This window comes from Sciurus carolinensis, chromosome 3 (genome assembly GCF_902686445.1).
Source record: "Sciurus carolinensis chromosome 3, mSciCar1.2, whole genome shotgun sequence".
NCBI lineage: Eukaryota > Metazoa > Chordata > Mammalia > Rodentia > Sciuridae > Sciurus > Sciurus carolinensis.
In genome coordinates, this window is record NC_062215.1 from 123,716,201 (window position 1) to 123,725,138 (window position 8,938).

The following is an 8,938-nucleotide window of genomic DNA, read 5'->3' on the forward strand; positions in this document are numbered from 1 at the left end:
CATTTATTTTCTTTGGAGATAGATAAAAAAAACTTTCATTTGCTGTTGTAAAAAATACATTTACTGGGGCTGGGGATATAGCTCAGTGGTAAAAATGCTTGCCTAGCATGCATGAGGCCTTGGATTCAATTTTCAGTGCTAAGTGCTATAATTTGGATGTGATTTTTTTCCAAAAAAGGTCTTGTGCTGTAAGCTTGTTCCCCAGAGGGGCTCCACCCTCATGACCACTCATGATGGATTAATGTCATCTTCAGGAGTGGGTCAGGTTACATGTGACTGGATAGGTCTCTCTAGAACAGGTTGCTATAAGGTGAGCCCTCACCCTCAAGATTGGCCCTTCTGCATGCAGCTCTTTCCCTTTCTACATCTCCACCATGTTGTGATATAGCCTGGGGTTGGGGCAGGGGGTACCCTAACCATATGCTAGCCTCTTGCTCTTTGGACCTTCCAGGCACCAGACTCATAAGCCAAATCAATCTCTTTATTTTGTAAAGTACCCAGTGACAGGTATTTTGTTATAATAACATAAAACAAACTAAGATACAAACACTCACTTCCATGGTCTTACCTCTTAGGGTTCTGCACAAAGAAATTGCTCTTAGGAGTTGTATTAGTTTCCAAAGGCTACCATAAAAAAATACCACAAATGGAATGTCTTAAAACAACAGATAAATATTCTCTCACCACTTAGGAGGCCAGAAGTCCAAGATGTAAATGTGGGCAAGGTAAGTCACTTCTGGATGCTATGAGGGAGAAAACATCCCATGCCTCTGTCTTAGCTTCTGGTGGTTGCCGGCACTCCTCAGCGTTCCTTGGCTTGTAGATATATCACTCTAATCTCTGCCTCCATCTACATATCTCCTTCTTCTCTGGGTGTCTTTGTGTGTCCTATTTTGTCTTTTATAATGACACTTGTCAGATTTACAGTCCACCCTAATCCAGTAAGATCTCATCTTGAACCGTAACTAATTACATGTGCAATAACTCTATTTCCAAATAAGGTCACCTACTGAGGTTCTGCGTTTGAGGTGGGAGGGGCACTACTCAATCATCTATAGAAATTTGCAGTACAACACAGTCTGTTTTTGCTATAGTAATGCACATGTTGTTTTTTTAGTAGCCAACAAACATTGTCCCCTCCCAGGAACACTCAATTTCCACTCCCCTTTTGTGGGCAGTCCTGGTAGGGGTGTAAATCAATATTTCTCATGCCACTGCAACCAAGGCAAGACCCGCATGTGACCCAAGGCAAGACAACCAGACTCCTAGGGTGTTTTCTTTTTTCCAAATTGTATTATTTTATATTTTGCAACCTTTCAAGGCACTGTAGATCTGTGAGTGCATAGAACACATTATATAGTCTAGATGCTTGGAACTCTTCATCTTGAGTAGAGTCACACGAGGTTGGGAAAAAACTAGAATGTGTACATTGGAACAGCAGCACCCGGACAAGATCCTGAGGTGATTCTTGCGATCTGTGCTCCAGGAGCAGACCTCCTTCCTGCCCTGTGTCCAGTTTGGTTCCTGCTGCCTCCCATCTCTCCCATAACTTTCTGGCTAGCACTCCGTTGAAGTCTGTTTTTGCTTTGGTTAGCCAGAATTGAGTTCCATCAACTGCATCTTGAGAAACCTGACTGTTACACAGACCCGAGATTTTGTTCAGCGCTGCTGCCGATTTGCATATTCAGCTCTGAGTTCTGATATGCTAAGTTTACTACTACATGAGATACTACCTTCAACATGTCAATTTCATTCCAAACCCACAAATTAGTATAATTACAAGACAGCATATTAGCATTATTATTAATTTATTTATAACCCATCTTGTTCCCAAAGAATTTCATTGTGCTGAATTATCCTACAAAGATACAGCAAGAAAAAGTACATTTGAAATAAGGAACAAAACTGAGACAAAGGGAGAATAAGGACAGACAAGTGAAATGGAGCCACACAGAACATAATCTGTAAAATCGTTACTGACAAGGCGGGGCGGTTGGAAGAGGCAAGATGCACTCATGTGAGAGGGTGCTCAGGCTACAGTTGCCATGGTATTTGGCAATAATATTTTCTACTTTAAATAGGACCATCTCAACCGACGTTTCTGTTAAAAGTTTACAATCTCTCTAGGTTAAAGTGGCGTCATGAGATCATTATGCAACGTGTGAAATGAATCTGGCCTAACCAAGTAACATAAAAGACAAAGTATTTGCTTAAAGTCTTCCATGTTACTACTTTAAAGATGGTGAAACTCCTGAGATAGTTGCTTTAATTTTTATTTCCTTTCTTCTTCCACCTTCCCTTCTTTCCTTCCTTTCTTTTTATTAACATTACTAATAAAACCTTTAAGCAGTAGTGCTTTATTTTAAATGAATGATTACTTATTTTTCTTTACATGATAGATGGGCCTTGGAACATGGATTTTGTAATCGGTTTTTACAAATTGAAATATTCCAAGTAGCATAGAACAATTATGTTAAAAACGCCAATGGTCAATGTGTGTATGAATGAAACATTATGTTCTTTTATTATTTTAATGATACTGGGTTTTCATATGTTATAGAGATGTTGGCTCCCCTCTTATGGTTTTTATAAAGCAAAGCCCAGGTTTAAATGCAAACACTGCATAAAGATATTGCTCATACATAGTAACATAGTAAACACAATCATAGGAAACTGATCTTCATTATTGTAATGATGATTTTCCCATTTTAATATTTATTGCATTTTTCCCTTTTCCGAAAGGATCTGAGGCAACAGATCCTTGATTAAATACATCACAAGTGCCATCTAGTGCTTTACTTGAAAATAACATTTTTTTCCCCTTCCGAAACATGAACAAACAAGATGTAGAACACTCAGACTCCTCGGTCAGAGGGGGTTTCAATAGCTCTAAATCCCAAGAAAGAGTCAGTTTTCAATCAAACAAGATTTAAAAGAAAGAATTTAGAAGTGATTTCCTTGACGACAGTCAGATCTCTCACCGCATGGTTTTAATACATAGGTATTGATGGAGTTAACTAAAGGATGCTAAAGAAAGGAAAAGTACTGTGAGGTATTCACCAAAGGAGAAGTAATGGCAATAATTTCAAAAATAGTTTCTTCCAACTCCTAATAGCAGCTGGCACCTCACTGATCGCTATTTCCATCATCATTATTTTGTGTCCCAAATCACTCTTCCCAGCTTCCCCATCTTTAAGGCATTGAAGCAGCAACAGCAGCTGCTCAGCATTAGCCGAGTGCCTGCTGCCGTGGGCCCCAGGGCTTCTGTCAAGGAGAAAACACACACTTTGGCCTCTGCCAACACAGAGCTTAACATCAACTTGGTGGGGAGGAAGAGGAAAAGGAGGAAGCCAAGGACAAGGAGGAGGATGAGGGGAAGTAGGTGTGCAATAATAAAACAGCAGTACCAGATAAACGCCCTCACCATTTTCCTGTCTAAATACCCAAGAGCCTTGGAACCATCCCCACCCTTTTAGCCAGTCCCATACCTGAGTCCTGCAGAGTCCTCCTTTGAAGTGCCTTCCTGATTGTTCTCTTCTCCTTCCCTATTGTGGGGTTATTTTCCTCCTCCTTGTGCCTGGAAAATTGCAACAGATGCATCCTTCGGCTTCCTGCCTCTCCTGCCGCAGACTGGCATTTACCAAAAAGCTGCCTTTAACTTTTTGTTCTCTTCCAGAACCAGTTATGGTTCTTCAGGCCTCTTTAGACCATGGGTACAGATCTGAGCCTAGCTGTGAAGACCTTCCATAATCTACCCCGACACCTCAACTTGATGACCACTCACTCCACCCAATACTGACCTTTGACCTCCAGAGGGCAGGTCTCTCTTGGGAACTTGGGCACCTTGTGCTTTCATTTCCTTTTCTATTTGTGGAATTTTTCTATTTTCCTTCCTCCCCGCCCCCCTATTTTTCATTTTCTTATTTATTCTATCACTCGTTACCATTCTTCTTCTTTAGGTACCCTTTCTCACCTCCTGTGGCATCACATTCTCCTCCAATCTCTACAGATTACTCATTTGTCTTGCTTCAGAGCAAATCATATAGAAACTTCCTTTTCTGGCTTTTTGGGTTTGTTTTGCTATTTCCTGGATCACTGGTCTTCCCCTTTCTTAGTTTTTCAAGGAGCTTCCCCAACACGGGCATGTGGGACGTAAATGATCCAAGTCCTGTGTGTCTAAAAATGGTCCTGTCCCACATTCATACTTATTATCTTTTTCTGGATACAATATTCTAGTTTATAAACATATTACATCAAGCTGGGCTACAGCATGTGGCAAAGAACTTGTTGAGCATACAGGAGGCCCTGGGTTCAATCACCCGTATACACACACTCACACATGTGCACACATACACACAAAAATCATGTTGCCAAAGAATGTGTGTCTTAGTACCTGTGTTGATGAGAAGTCTGATGTCACCCTGACTGTCCTTTTGTAACATGGGAAATTGTATTTTAGCAAGTCAAATTCTAATAATCCATTTTCCACTTCTAAAATTGAGCTGCAGTCTGGGTGCAGTAAGCCCAGGGACTCTGGAGGCTGAGGCAGGAGGTTCACAAGTTCGAGACTAGCCTCAGCAAATTTTTGAGACTTTGTCTCAAAATAAAAAAAAAAAAAAAAAAAAATGGGGCTGTGGATGTAATTCAGTGTTAGAGCGTTGCTGGGTTCAATTCCCAGTACTGCAAAGAAGTCAATCCAATTAAATTGAACTCCACAGGCCTGCATTCTGTTTTTAATGCTAATGAACATCACATCAGAACCTGGCTCTGAAAACACAAAATGTCATTTATTAAGTCAAAAGTCAAATAGAGAGATGGAAAAAAATATTTCTTCTCTACAACTGCAAAGGGAAAATCATCCTTTACCACTTCAAACTCCATCAAAGGACCCAGTGAGGTAGAAAAAATGTGAATTCTCCCAAGCACATCTGTCTTTTTCCTTGTGTGATCTGAAGTCTTGTACAAATATTCACAACTGCTACCAGTTCATTCTGTTCTCTTTAGTATCAATCTGTCCTTGGAAGTATTTCAACAAAGTAGTCTTTCAAACGCTAGAGGTTTTAGAAATGGTTGCCATGTTGTGTGAACATAACCTTCAGCGACACCTGTAATGCCAACTGCCAGTTTTACTTGTTGATTTGTTTCCCTGGGTGATAATGTTGTAGTTGGCACTCATGTTCCCAAGTGATGCAAACATTAGCAGGGCTGCTCAGTCCAATTAAAAGAGGATCCTTGGTTCTCTCCTCTTCCTACTTATGTAATAGACAAACAAAAGTCTTAGCATAGTAAATGCAAATGAATAAAGAGGTGAAGAGTCTTGTGCCACTTATATTTCTACATAGATACCCAGTTGCGTCAGCACCCAGAACCACAGTGACAACTCCTCAAATCAAGAGTTGGTTTTATCAGATATTTCAGTTCTAATACCTGATTCCTACTCACAGCATGGTTCCTATGTAGTATTATTTACAACATGGATCATTTCAATGCCCTTTAGGAACTTTGGGAGGGGGGAGGGATATTTGACAACAACATAAAAGATAAAATGACTGTTCCTTTGAGTTTTTAAAAATTTACCCCTGTCCGTCCTTCAAACCCACACCAAGATCCAGTGGGACATCTTTCCAGGGACTGGGAATGTGGCTTAGTGGGAGAGCACTTGACTGGCAGGCTTGAGGCCCTGGGTTCAAACCCCAGCACTACAAAAAAAAAAAAAAAAAAAAAAGAGGAGGGTTGAGGGGACAAAAAAAGGACACCTGCTCACAGTAGTCTTCTAAATATAAGTAAAAATCTTTCCTTTTTTTTTTTTGGTAGTGCTGGGGATTGAACAGAGAACCTTGTGCTTGCAAGGCAAGCATTCTACCAACTGAGCTACATCCCTAGCCCTAAAAATCTTTCTATCAAAACCAAAAATATTCCTATAATCCCAGCAGCTCCAGAGGCTGAGTTCAATCCCTGGTACCAGAAACAAAACAAAACAAAACACAAACACAAAAGCAACAACACCTAAACAACCAAAAGTATTTTCTACGTTACCATAGTATTATTTCTCACTAAATCTATTGTAGCCAGGTGTGGATTACTGAGATTCTAAGCAACTCAGCAAGAGACCCTGTCTCTAAATAAAATATAAAAAAGGGCTGAGATGTGGCTCAGTGGTTAAGTGCCCCTGGGTTTATTCCCCCGTACCAAAAACAAAAAACAAAAAATAAAAAACGAAAACCCAAACAAACAAAACTATTGTAAAGAGTAATCAGCTACAGGACATAGAACAGTAGGAAAAATAATATGGTGGAAAATTTTTCTTAGATTTATATGAATTTCCATAGCATCATTGAAACTGATATAATATATAAAAGATAAACAGAATAAAATTGAGCCCAGAAATAGATTTGCAATAAAGGATCACTTAATTTATCACAAAGGTACCCATGAAATCCAAAGGGGAAAGGAAAGGTCTTTTAATAAATCGGGTTAGTTCAAAGAATATCTGCATTTAAAACTTGTATAGATATTAAATTTCCAAACTGGAAAGCTTATACTAATTTGTACTCTCATCAACTTGGTTGAAAAGTGCTTTGTGTTCTCTTCGTGTAAATGTTTAAGGATGTTTGAAAAGATAGGCTATTCTGTTTATGAAGCACAAAATTCTCTTTCTATATGTGCACACAATGCAGTGTGTTCATTATCCAAGCAACAAGTATTTATTCAATGCCTCAGACATAACAGGGACTGCTTTAGGCCCTGGGGATTTGGCTGAAGCAACATACTTATTTTCTTGGAATTTACACTCTTGTGGGAAAAGACAGATTATAAACAGATAGAAAAATAATAGTCTCCCGTGGAGCTCACTCGTATGAGGGCAAACTCTCCAGCTGAAGGACATAGAAAAAGATGGGGGTGAGAGGACATAGAAAAAGATGGGTATTTCAGATGGCAGAGAATGCCTATCAGAGGAGGTGCTCTGCAGATTGAGAAGGGGATGCATCCTAAGGGAAGGCTTGGGTCCCTCAGCAGGAGCTCTGGGAGTGCACTGGAGATGGTCTGAGCGAGGCCGGTGTGGTTGGAGTGTAGCTAAGATCCTCAGAGTGGTTAGTAAGCCAGATCATGCTGGTCTTGTTGGCTACAGCAAAATGTTTGGATTTTATTATGATGTAATGAGAAGTCACTGAAAGTCTTCAACCTTGGTGTGGCATGATCACTATTTTGTGGGGAGAAGGGGTGCTGGGATTGAACCCAAAGGCACTCTACCACTGAGCCCATCCCCAGACCTTTTTCTTTATTTTAAGACAGAGTCTGATGAAGTTGCCCAGGTTGGTCTCAAACTTGTGATCCTCTTTTCTCAGCCTCCCAAGGAGCTGAGATCACAGACATGTGCCACTGCACCCAGTGGTGGCTAGGGAAATAATGAAATGTAACCAAAATTGGGACAAATCTGGATGATACAACTATTGGGAATTGCTGATGGTTTGAGGTCAAGAGAAAGAGGAATCAAGGATGGCTCCTTAGGTTTGGGCCTTAAAAACTGGGTCAGTAGTGGTGCCGCCAACAGAGATAGGGATGACTGTAGAGGGGAAAGCGCATAGGGCCAGGAGAAGAAAAACCTTGGTGTGTATTGATGGAAACATTCTAGTGTACACCAACAGATAAGTGGATAAACAAAAGGTAGTCAGTTTGCACATCCTGAAACCAAAAATCTGAAATCTGAAATGCTCTGAAGTCTGAAATTTTTTTTAGGTTTGTTCCTTAAACATTTTTATTTTTTTATTTCTTCTTTTTAGTTATACGTAGCAGTAGAATCTATGCTGATATATTTATACAAACATGAAATATATCTTATTCTAATTAGGATCCCATTCTTGTGGATATACACCATGGTGAGATTCACTGTGATATATTCATATGTGAACATAGGAAAATTATGTCAGATTCATTCCACTGCCTTTCCTATTCCCCCCTCCTTTCCCTTCATACCCCTTTGTCTAATCCACTGAACTTCTATCCTCCCCACTTGTTGTGTTTTAGCATCCACATATCAGAGAGAACATTTGATGGTTAGATTTTTTGGAATTGGCTTATTTCACTTAGCATGATAATCTCCAGATCCATCCATTTACTGGTGAATATCATAAAGTCATTCTTCTTCATGGCTGAATATTAGTCCATTGTGTATATATACAATTTCTTTATCCATTCATCTGTTGATGGGCATCTAGGTTGACTCCACAACTTAGCTATTGTGAATTGTGCAGCTATAAACATGGATGTGGCTGTGTCACTGTAGTATGCTGACAAAGTGAAACTTTTTTGAGATCTGACATGATGCCACAGGTGGAAAGTCCCACATGTAACTTTATGTGATGGGTTGCAGTCAACATGCAGGCACCCAACACACAGTTTATTCAGGCTATGTGTGGAAGTTGTATGTGAAATATAAATGAATTTTGTATTTAGACTTGGGTTCCATCCCCAAGATATCTCATTATGTGTATGCAAATCTTCCAAAATCTGAAAACAAAAAATAAAAAATCTGAAACACTTCTGGTCCTAAATATTTTGAAAAAGGGACACTCAGCCTGTATTCCACAAATAGAATATTATTTGGGAAAGAAAAGAATAACATAATAATGATACATGCTACAACATGAGTGAACCTTTAAAATGTTACGCTAAGTGAAAGACCTCAGACACAAACACCACATATTGTATGATTTCATTATATGAAATGTCCAGGATAGGCAAATTCATAGAGACAGAAAGCAGGGGATTGGGATGAAAAGAGAGCAATGGAAAGTGATTGCTTAATAGATATGGGGTTTTGTTTGGGTGTTGAAAAGTAGAGAGGGTTACACAACATTGTGAATAAACTAAACTAAATGCCATGCAACTGTTTTAAAATGTTTATGGTGGTAAATGTTTTTCTATGTGTATTTCACCA

The 8,938-nt window shown here is 39.5% G+C and overlaps 1 protein-coding gene across 6 annotated transcripts in view; it reads right to left on the reverse strand.

Annotated features, from left to right (window-relative positions):
- Nucleotides 1–3,628, reverse strand: part of Gpr155 (G protein-coupled receptor 155) — a 65,597-nt gene extending 61,969 nt beyond the window's left edge. For 3 of the 6 annotated variants that reach the window (XM_047544679.1, XM_047544673.1, XM_047544676.1), the window contains exon 1: nt 685–899. The gene's annotated coding sequence lies outside the window, so the exon portion shown is untranslated. Of the gene's footprint in view, nt 1–684; nt 902–3,488 lie in introns of those variants that run through there. The other 3 variants (XM_047544678.1, XM_047544680.1, XM_047544682.1) reach the window with 3 other exon arrangements.
- Nucleotides 3,629–8,938: the final 5,310 nt, after the last annotated feature.